Below are 12,144 nucleotides of genomic sequence, written 5' to 3'. Positions count from 1 at the left end.
ATACAATGCTGCTTCAAGGAAGGGATTTGATTATCTGGCCCGGATTAACGTGGTGGGATCAGTTTGCGCCAGGTGAAAGGTGATTGGACACTACCCTGGTGTCAGAGTTGGGTATCACCACTCAACCACTTAACCCCTTTCCATTCCCATGGACGTCAGAGCGCTGGATGGGCACTCTATAGGCAGTCACCCACAATATAGTTCCTATCAACCTACGAGTGTCAGGGAGACACAGTGAGTCTTTGCAGTTTATGCTCATCAAGTCTCCTCAGGTACCCATGGTGTTGGGGTTTCCATGGCTCCAGCAACACAATGCCCTTATCGACTGGACTGCTGGTGCTATCATGGGCTGGAGCCCGTTCTGCCACACTCATTGCCTGAAGTCGGTGCAGCCTGCCCCGGGATGTCTTCCTACCCTACGATTGCAGGATCGACCTTCGCCCGGGCACTACTCCACCCCGGGGGCGGCTGTATTCTCTGTCGGGTCCGGAGGCCACGGTGATGGAAACGTACATCAAGGACTCCCTGGTTGCAGGGTGTATGCGTCCGTGTATCGACTACCGGGGCCTTAATGACATCACGATTAAAAAATGTCACCCGCTACCACTCATCGTCTCAGGGTTAGACCCGCTTCAGAGGGCTACTATTTTCTCTAAGTTGGACCTTCGGAACGCCTACCATCTGGTGCGGATACGGGAAGGATACGAGCGGAAGACAGCCTTCAACACTCCAAATACCTGGTGACACCATTCGGACTGACCAATGCCCCTGCTGTGTTCCAGGCCCTGTTTAACGGCGTTCTCCGACATGTTGAATCAGTTCGGGAATCGGTTGAGAGCATGCTGGATTGACCTCAACCCACTTCCCGAGTGTAGCTGCAACACTTCCTGGGGTTTGCCAATTTCTATCGCCCTTTTATCCAGGGTTACAGCACACTGGCTTCCCCCCTTTCAGCACTCACCTCTCCCAAGGTCCTGTTCGTGTAGTCTCCAGCTGCTGACCGGGCGTTCCTGGACCTAAAGCATCGATTCACTACAGCTCCCATATGAATCCATCCTGCTCTGTCCCATCAGTTCGTGGTGGAGTTCGACACCTCGAACATCAGAGTGGGGGCTGTCCTGTCCCAGAGTTCTTCCCAGGACCAAAAGCTGTATCCCTGCGTCTGCTTTTCCCAGTGGCTTAAAACTACTATCTGATGATGATGATGTGGGAAATCGAGAACTTCTCACGGTGAAGATGGCGTTGGAGGTGTGGAGGCACTGGTTAGAGGGGGCGGAACATCCAATCATTGTGTGGACTGATCACAAGAACCTGGAATATCTCCGCACAACCAAGCATCTCAACTCCCGGCAAGCTCAATCGGCCCTGTTATTCACTTGTATTAACTTTATCATCTCCTACCGCGTGGGGTCCAAGAATGTTAAACCGGATGCGTTTTCGCTAACTGGATGTTTGTCCCAGATGCTGCCCTTTCCCCAGTCCTGAAATGGGCTCATTCCTCCAGACCTGCTACCCTGGGTCTAGTTGGACCCTGGCCTTTGTGCAACAGCGTTTTTGGTGGCCCACCATGGTTCCTGATGTCTCCGCGTTCCCCGCCGCCTGCACTGTTATTCTATGCTCAGAATAAGAATCCGCGGTAAGCTCCAGCTGGCCTCCTTCAACCACTTCCTGTCCCTCACCGCCCCTGGTCTCATATCTCTGGACTTCGTCACTGGTCTCCCCCCATCTGATGGCAACACCACTATCCTTACGGTGGTGGATAGGATTTCCAAAGCCGCCCATTTCATTCCCCTTCCCGAGTTACCCTCAGCCAAGGAGACGGCCCAGCTCATGGTGCAGCAGTCTTCCGGCTCCATGGACTTCCAGTGGACATGGTCTACGACCGCGGTCCTCAGTTCTCGTCCCGGTTCTGGAAGGCGTTCTGCACACTCATTGGGTCATCAGCTAGCCTGTCCTCCGGTGTTCACCCTCAGTCTAACCTAACGGCCAGTCGAAGAGAGCCAATCAGGACCTGGAGACGACTCTTCGTTGCCTCGTCTTCACCAACTCCACCATCTGGAGCCAGCAACTTGTGTGGGTGGAATACACCCACAACACCCTTCCCTGCTCGGCCACTGGTCTCTTGCCTTTTGAGTGTTCCATGGGATATCAGCCTCCGCTCTCGCTGAGCAATTGGAAGAGGTCAGCATACCCTCGGCCCAGATGTTCATCCGCCGCTGTCTCTGTACCTGGAAGAGTCTTCCCAGTTCTGACATTTTCTGATTGTTCTGACTCTGATCCTGCCTGCCGTCCTGTACCTGCCTGATTCTGACTTGGATTACAACCCTTTGCCTGCCTTGACTTGCCTTTTGCCTGCCCCTTGTACTATAATAAACTCTGAGATTCGTACTATCCGCCTCCTGTGTCTGCATCTGGGTCTTAGTCTGATAAAAGATCTCATTAACCAGGAGTTAAATCTCTTTCCAATTTTCGCTACAATAGAAGAACAATTTAAGTTGGCCCTTTCTTTCTGATCTTTTCTAACTTTAACATGTGATAACTTTTACAGGGATGTTACGTATTGAGTTTAAGTCACATCTTTTCAAAGCAAATAATTCACATTTCCTAATATTCAGTGATAAACCAGAGACATGTGAGAAGACATTAAAACACTCAATAGCTTTCCTGACTTCATTATGATCTTCCAAAAATGGTGGTGTCATCAGCCAATTGTGAACATTTTATATCTATCTTGTATTTGAATACCCCTGTAACGGTTTTCTTCTGGTGAAAGAGAGGAGGACCAAAATGCAGCGTGGTTATCTTTATACATCTTTAATGATAGATGAAAATAGAACAATATACAAAACAAGAACCGTGACAAACCGAAACAGCCCTATCTGGTGCAACAAACACAAAGACAGGAAACAACCACCCACAAAACCCAACACAAAACAGGCTACCTAAATATGGTTCCCAATCAGAGACAATGACTAACACCTGCCTCTGATTGAGAACCATATCAGGCCAAACACAGAAACAGACAAACTAGACACACAACATAGAATGCCCACTCAGATCACACCCTGACCAAACAAAACATAGAAACATACAAAGCAAACTATGGTCAGGGTGTGACAACCACAAAAACGAACCTTATTGATGTGAAGTGCCATAACTTGTGAAAATAATAAAGGAGAAATTGGGCATCCTTGTTTAATTTCGCGTCTAATATCGAATCTCTGAAGTTCCATGGGATAATTTAACAGAGCTGTTACTATTATTGTAAAGTGTCTTAATTACACTTTGAAAATATTGACCAAATAATCAGTCTCAAAGAAAATTATCAAAAGCCTTGTAAAAGTCTACAAATAAAATAAAGCTATCTTCCATAATGTGCTCATTGTTGTCTATCAAGTCCAATACTAGTCGAATGTTATTACATATATGTGTGACCTTCATAAAACCAGACTGGGTATCATCATTGATTTGGTCAAGACCTTTAAGTCTTTTTGCAAAGGTGGATGCAAGTAGCTTTCCATCATTGTTCATCAATGTGATTGGTCTCCAATTTTCTAACATCGTATGATCTTTGTTTGGGGATTACAGAAATGAGGCCTTGTTGTCGTAGAAACAGGTAGGACCCCTAAATCAATTGCCTCCTTAAAAACATCAGATATAAGTTCAACAATATCCTCCTGAAGATATTGAAATCCCTGGAGATTTGTTCTATTTTAACTTGCTGATACATGTTTTTATTTCATTGAGAGAAGTAAATTCATTCCAATACCTTTGGAAGTCTTCATCTATGAATTTTGTATAGTCTTTGACAGAGTCTAGAAAGGCAGACATGTCACTAGCAGGACAGGCATTACTGGTGTAAAGATTACCATAGAATTCTGAAACATATTTTGAAATGTCTTTGGGTTTTTCATATGTTAAGTTATATTATTTTTCTCTCTAAATTTGAAAAGTATTTTGTATTTTTTTCACTTTCCTCCGACCACCTCCTTCTTGCTCTCTCTTCATACATTCATTCAATTTCTATTTGTAAAGAAAATAAATGACCCTTATCTTCTTCATCAAGGTCCTCCATAGAAATTTCGTTAACAAGTTTCTCTTCCCTCAATCTTTGAAGTTCAACCATTTATTTACCTCTCTTCATGGCTGTTTGTCTTATTTCATACTTCATTCATTCCCAATATTTTCCATAAGCCTTAAATAGTTGGACTTTCCTCCAGTTTTCTTGTATAATATCTTTGGCATCATCTTGCAACAGTCTGCTATTGAGTTTCCAATAACTCTGATTCGGTTTATTAAGTTCAGAGCCATTCATATTTAAAGATAAGAGTACAACTTTATGATCCATAAGATTTATGGTTCGATGGATACCTGGAATACATTGTTATCTAATGAATTAAAAATCAACCAGAAGTCAATTCTTGACTGTCTGAACAGTCCTTTTCATCAGGATATTTAGATCTCCAAATATCGAATAATCCAAGACCAAGACATAGATTATTAAACTCAGGATTAACAATGCTGGATCTGGTAGGAGGAGGACATCTGTCAATCATTACATTAGATACATCATTTACATTTCCACCTGAGATCATTTTGATATCCTGAAATACACCTTTAACTCTATAAATCTCTTCTTCTAATTCTTGAAATAGTATCCTGTTGTTTTGTTTGTTGTTGGATGGATAGATATTCCCTAATAAAAACATTTCACTTTTCAAATTCGGTTAAATTTAACCAAAGCCAAGAGTGTTGAGTCTTACTACTGATGACCTTCCCTTTAAATGCACCTCTTAAAACTGCTAAAACTGCTACACCTGCAGAGTGGTTGTTGTCAGATATCGTTACCCCATTGATTTTTCCAAAAAGATAGATCGGAAGAACAAGTATGAGTCTTTTGTAGAAAGTAAAAGGCTGCATTAAACCGTTTGCAATACAGGGCAATAGCCTGAGGTTTGAGTAAATTACGAATACCCCTGACATTAATTGAACAAAGAGATAAAGTCAAACTTCAACCAACAACCTTGTTATGCTAATATAAGCTTTTCCTAAGGATATGTAACTCAGAAGGATGTCCATCTCATTATTAAACCCTCCAACAAAAAACAAACACAGGTCATAAAGTAACCAAATTATTCTTATTCCCACAAGGGGGAGACATTGTGTAGACATTACAATAAGCAGTAATTCACCCATAGTTAGTGTTCAGTTTACCAGTTTTCAGGTGAGCCTTTTCTCTTTCAAGTGGTTGTGTAAATTCTTTACAATAAAAGGCTGCTTCTCACCTGACAATTAGGCCGTTTCTAGGCCTGCCAGTTCTGGCTGAGTCAGACTCTGGCTGTCTCTCAAATGTTTGGATTTTGCCACATTTCTTTCTCATCAATGATCACTCTTGCACTGACAAAATAATGCAGTTTTCCCTTCCTTTGGAGCTGCAGCCACCATCGGTCACAGTTTCTCCTGTGCCACTTTGTCCGCAGAGATGAGATCCTCTGTGAACCTCAATTTGTGCTTGATGAAGAACTCACGTGTAGATCTGTTGGTGAACCAGATGATGGTTGTCCTTGGTCTCTTGTCTTGATCCTTGACTCGTCCGCAACGATGAACAATGTCCACATTTTCCTGAAGTTTGGCTTTTGATTCGGGAATGACAGCTCCACAGATGTCAACAAAGTACTGAGTAAAGGGTCTGAATACTTATGTAAATGAGATATTTCGGCAAAAGTCTATAAAAACCGGTTTTTGCTTTAACATTATGAAGAATTGTGTGTAAATTGATGAGTGGAAAAATGTATTTAATCCATTTTAGAATAAGGCTAAATGTGAAAAAAGTCAAGGGGTCTGACTACTTTCTGAATACACTGTGTATTATCACCTTCCTCCCTCTCCCTCTGAAAGGTCCTCTCAGTTTTTGTTGGTATCTTTCTTTGACCTTAGTATTTCCCCAGTTGAAGATTCACCTCCTGATACTTTTGTCTGTCTTGTTCTTTTCTTCAATGATGTTTCCAACGACATCTTCCTCATCAGTCGCTTCTGTCCTCATCTCCTCTGTTGTCTCTCTCCACTTCTTTACTCTCTTCTCTTTCAATCTCTCACAGTCTTTCTTCCTTCTTCTCTATCTATTTGTTTCTGGCCCTCAGTTTCTTTCCACGTTCTTTATTTTCTTGCTCAAATGCTGTTTTTCTACCTTTGCTTGTTTTGCCTTACTGTACTGCTTTTCCATTTCTTTGCACCAGAAGTGCTCTCTATCTTTCTATCTCTGACTCATTTTGTTTCTTTCTCTCTCATTTCTCTTCATCAATTTCCTGTTTTGCTACCTTCCTACTCTCATTCTTTTTGTCTTGTAGGTCTACTCTCTTTTGTCCTCTTCATTGCTTTTTCTATCTCCTCTGTCTTTTCATTCGATCAATCCTCTCTTCGTCTTTCCTTCTTTTGCTCCTGTCTAAGTTTTTTTTCTCCTCTCCATCGCTCTCTATCTCCGACTGGTTTGGTATTGACAATCTCTGTTTTTCCTCCTTTTTCCTCTCCATCTCCCTCTATGATAAAAGTGATTCTCTTACAAAATATATGTCACGACTTCCGCCGAAGTCGGTCCCTCTCCTTGTTCGGGCAGCGTTCGGTGGACGACGTCACCGGCCTTCTAGCCATCGCCGATCCACTTTTAATTTTCCATTTGTTTTGTCTTTGTCTTACACACCTGGTTTCAATTCCCCAATTACTTGTTCGTTATTTAACCCTCTGTTCCCCCATGTCTGTTTGTGAGTAATTGTTTGTATTTAGTACGGTCCGTTAATGTGGGCTCTCTTTTTGTATTGCATTTGTATATGTTGAGTAAAGTACGTTTATTTACTCATATCTGCTGTCCTGCGCCTGACTCCTCTACACCAGCTACACACAGACCACATTACAATATAAGAGAAGTTCAGTGTTTCTTCCACTGAACTGACTATCTGAATCATAGATAATATATCTATGGACTGTATTCTGTTCGAACCAAAACCAGGGTTGGGTAGGTAAGTTTCTTTCTAAATGTAATCTGTTACAGTTAAAAGTGACCTGTCCAAAATTGTAATTAGCAACATAACTTTTGGATTACCCAAACACAATAAATTCTCTGATTTTCTTCCGTTAATTTTGGATTACTTTCCCCTCAAGAGGCATTAGAAGAAGACAAAAAGGATCCATCAAATGCATTTGGTGTGTCATCACAGTGGTCTCTGACTTGTGATTATTCCACCCATAGAATTGATCATTCTCATTTTATGATTCCACCCACAGCAATGAAAACAAGTTGCAAGGCAAACACTTTTAGATAAACCAATTCAAATGAGGTTTAGGCCGACTAATATTTATCTGGGCCTAGCTATGATAGTCATTTCAATATGGCACATTTCATAAATGAAAAACCTATCAATCCACATACAATAGTACCACAATTATCTTTGTTTACTTGGCATTTGACATCATGCTTTCTCTTTGTCTCTCAGGGATAGAACATCCAGATCCTTACAATTGCCAGACAAAGTCTGCACATTGCTAGGTTTTTAAAGTGAGCATAAAATACATTGAAAGATTATTAAAATTAATGTTTTAACAGTTGAGTATAATTCAAGGAAAGCAAATATCTACAGAAACTAAACAAGCAGCACATAATTGTATTGCACACACATTGTAACTGTACATATACGAGCAGACCTTCACCCTGTACACACAGCGTTATACACAAATATGTTACTGACAGAAGACAGATATGCCTCATTCTGAGGCACAGGCAGCAGGCTTATTTTTCTGCTCCTCTACACATAAATCATAAATCATGGCTTCATAGCCCTCTTTCCCTTTTTACATTTCTTCTCTTGTCTAAACATACCTTCTTCAACTCCTCTTTTACCCTGTCTGCCCCCCCCCCCCCTCTCTATCTCTCATTGCCCTCCTCTCTCCCCCTCCTTCTCTCCTGATCTACTTGTTGAGGTATTTGGCTACCGAGTGGTAGGCCAGCAGGATCTCGGAATCCTTGTGGCAGGTATTGCGGAACTCGTCCTGCTGGTAGGCCTTGGTCAGGTAGCAGGTCAGACCGGTCAGAGCCGCAGGCATCTCAAAGTCACAGTACTTCCTACACACCACCTGTGGTGAGCAAGAGAGGGGGAAAGGGAGTCAACATGACAGACACACACTGAACCACACTGAACAACATGTTCATCTGTTTACGAGTAGCACAGGGGTGCTAGTGGTACTTGCAATCATACAGACTAATAAAAGGCACAATATTACCATTGCTTAAACCATAGCTACACATCTGAGTGCACCTTTAAATACTGTAAAAGGAATAGACCTTCGCCCTTCTTGATTGAGATTGAGATGGTTCCAACAAAGAGGAGCAGACTAGAGGAAAGTACAATAGATGACACTGGCAAAGGTAATGTAATCTAGGACTTCCTGGAATGCTTGATCTGATAACCTTGACTATATTGAGCTTGGGCAGCAGGTTACAGTCAGCCAGACTGAGGGAGTTCCCGTCCAGATAGTGCCGTGATGACTGGGGGACGTCTGGGTTTTGGTCCAGCTCGTGTAGGAGTGGCGTCAGCAGGTACTGATCCAACTTCATCAGGCTCTTCAGAAACTTCTTCTCAAGCACTCAAGCACTAAAAAAACAGAACTACTGTTTCAATGACTGATACATCAATTTCTAACAAGGAGGGGCTCTTACTATCGTTGAGTCCAGGGTTAGGGTTCTTGATGTATGCAGAGAACGTGGAAGATGTCATCTCCAGCACCATTCGACTCCTTGTAGCGACAGCACAGCTTGGGGTACCTGGAAAGGTATTGCCATTAGCTCTCAGCTTTCTGAGTTAGTAGAGCCAGTGGAGGATACGTTTGACTGCAAAGATGTTAATTGCCCTGTAATAAACCTTTATTAATTAATGACTTGTGTGTGTGTGTGTGTGTGTGTGTGTGTGTGTGTGTGTGTGTGTGTGTGTGTGTGTGTGTGTGTGTGTGTGTGTGTGTGTGTGTGTGTGTGTGTGTGTGTGTGTGTGTGTGTGTGTGTGTGTGTGTGTGTGTGTGTCCGTGCATTTATGCCTGTTGATGTTCATCACACACTCACTGTGGCGGAGCCAGTGCCTCCTCTAGAAACTCCTCGATCTTGTTGGTGTCGGTGCGCACCTCGCCGCCGAAGATGAGGAACGGGGGCTGAGAGCCCGGGGCAAGGTCCTTCAGCACTTCTGGAGCCCTGACAGCAAGGGGACCCGATAAAACACATGGGGGAGAAAAGCCTTTAATTGCACACTTCATCTATCACACACAATTCTCTAGTTATTCTATCAGTGTTAGCAGTTCATAAGTAGTTGTTACCTGGACATGTATGGACAAGTGCTTCGATTCATGCCTGGCTTGGATGGATTGAACTGTGGCATTAAGTGCATCATTGTGGAGACTGTATGTGCGTGAGAGTAAAAAGCCACATTTATAGCTTTTCATGTCTACTGTGGTGAGGGTGAAGTTGGCCCTTTCAGCCAGAGGATCATAAAGAGTCGCTGACAGAAGGGACAGTTCCCCACACTCTCCCCATCATCACTGGCCTATCGGGTGGATGGGTGGAGGTTGGAGGGGTGTGCGATAGAGAAGGAAAATGGACAGAATAAAAATGTGGTCTCTTCAATCAGTCAGTAATTTGTTTTGTTCAACTGTTTCATAATGTAAGTACAGTGTAAGAAAGACGATTAATTGCTATAGTACTTTCTACACTTTACTTGTTTAATAATAATAATTACACAGATGTTGAGAAAAGGATGGACGGTACATTATGACCGTTGGTGAAGAAAAATTATAAAAGGAGACGATAAAAATAAAACAAAATCGATACCTACCAAGTTTCAAAGGGAAATATCATTTTTATTTTATAAGAGAGTTGTTATAATTTTGTTAAGAAAGACTTAGTAAAGACTGAAGCTACCGTCTCATTGTATTTGGGTATTTGACAGCCTTGAGGTTAGCCTAGCATCGTGTGACGCCGAGAGAGAATTGCTTGGGAAAAGTTAACGAGGTCATGTTCCCATGGGATATCGGTTACTGCTAAAGCGTACTCTCTGAATTGACAGCTGTGCTTGCTGTGGATCTTGTCAGGAAACCTGCAAGGAACTGCCATACTTCCCTGAGGCAATATCCACGAGTAGTGAGTAACCACAACGGTGGGGAGCTTCGGGACTTCATGTGTGTCGTCATTTTATTTTAGCTCCAACGCGCGCCTCCGGGTTATTAAAACAAGCTTGAAATCGTTTGGACATGGGTTGTGCACGACTCATTGGGGTTTATTATTTGTATTTCTTTTGATGTGGTGCTTTGAAAATGTAAATAATACACAACTTGTTGCCTTGGTGGAGTCATTTACTGTTTCAATTGAATTGAATGCATGGGAAAGTATATCCTTATACAATAACAAAAATCTATAATCATTCCATCTGAAGTTGATACCCTATTTGTCATCACCCTAGATAGTTTACAATAGGGATTCTTATTGGAGATGTCCTTCTCAGTCAAATTCGAGCCTGGTGAGATGGTTACACTACAATGTAGAAAAATAGAAAAAATGAAGAAAAATCCTTGAATGAGTGTTGTAAAACCTTTGACTGGTAGTGTAGCAGAATGCCCTGGAACATGTATGAGTGTTGTAAAACGCCCTGGAACATGTATGAGTGTTGCAAAAACGCCCTGGAACATGTATGGTGTACTAATGGCAGCTGACCACGTGCTAATTTTCTTGTAGTTAAAGCAACTAGCCATGTGATTTACAAATACACCTGGACTCACATATAATAAAACGTTTGCTTTTCTATTAGGTTTATTTACAGATGTAAGGATCACGCTGTTGCAGGTGAACTTTCCTGCAATGCAGGACATTGAAAATATGTAGTGTATTTGAGGTTTAAAAAGGCTTCTGACGTTTGCGATTTCCACTTTGACATTTTTGACTTTATTTCCCATACAGCCTTTTTTATCAACCCCTACAAAAATGTCCATTAATTATAATCCACATCATAATTCCCATTTCCTGTTGCTTCAGGATCATTTTCCTGCTGTAGCAAACTGGCTCAATTTAAGATCCTAAATTTGTATGAACAAATATTTATTCCTTCCTTGCTGTAAGCTGTCTCTGTAACTAAAATGTACAACCTGTTGTTCTAAAACAGGACTAAAGTTTCAAATACAGTAGGCCTAACACAGGCTCCATTGGATTCTGACTCTTACCTTGATGAAGAGTTCCTGTTTAGGTATTCGTGATTTGAATTTGTCTCTGTTAGATACTCTTGAACTGTATTCTTATTCTCTCTATAGTTCATGGGCCCTTGATATGGAATCACGTTTTAAGCTAATGTCAGAGCTTTAACAAGTGACCTGATCTCTCAAGCTTTCTAAACTATTCATTCTCTACATGAATGTTTGCTTTTGTAATAGAATGATTGTCTTTGAAGTCAAGGTAAGCAATAGGTGCTTTCCAACACACTGTTTCTTGGCATACAGAAGTGTATGCCTGGGCCCCTCTTGGTTTCCTGTTTTTTTAGAAGAGTTTAGAGAAGTGTAGCATTACATTCTGCGGCTTTAGTTCTGTTGGAAGACACTATTGTATTGGGAAATCAGGGAGAGATGGTTGGTCAGTTTCCTCTGTCTGACATTGGCCCTTTCTGAACAGTACAGAACTTGATCTCTTCCCTTCTGATAATCTGATAAACCTATTTTATCATACAATTTGTGTTTAAAAAAAGTGTGACTTTCCCCAAAGTCTCTTTAGGGAGATTTCTCCCCTTCTTAGTGGTCTATCTCAGCCTCCTGGTTTCAGTCAATCGGTGTGCACAAATGGACATTTGGATTCTGGCCCTACCCACTTCAGAGTGGTTATCGTCTTCAGCTGATGAGGATGCAAAGTTAGGCTGGGGACCAGGTTTTCAGTGTGTTTTCTAGAAAGCTGTGAGTGCATCGACATAACCACAACAAGTAAGATCACAAGTCTTTCGGATTCAAATTCCTTCATAAAAACATCTTCAAATGGAAACAACTGTGCTGAGCTCCAGCTAGCCATTTTTACAAATTGACTCTAGAAAGGCTGGCTAAAACTTTTACATGTGCAACTTTTGAAAAGTCCTCTGACTT

At 41.9% G+C, this 12,144-nt stretch overlaps 1 pseudogene; it reads right to left on the bottom strand.

The window, feature by feature from the left end:
* Positions 1-7,959: 7,959 nt before the first annotated feature.
* On the bottom strand, positions 7,960-11,977 carry LOC110522858 (chloride intracellular channel protein 4-like; annotated as a pseudogene).
* Between the last annotated feature and the right edge of the window lie 167 nt (positions 11,978-12,144).

This window comes from Oncorhynchus mykiss, chromosome 5 (genome assembly GCF_057628025.1).
Source record: "Oncorhynchus mykiss isolate SJ-2025 chromosome 5, ASM5762802v1, whole genome shotgun sequence".
Taxonomy (NCBI): Eukaryota; Metazoa; Chordata; class Actinopteri; order Salmoniformes; family Salmonidae; genus Oncorhynchus; species Oncorhynchus mykiss.
The sequence above is the reverse complement of the archived record's forward strand: the minus strand, read 5'-3'. Positions and strand labels throughout refer to the sequence as shown.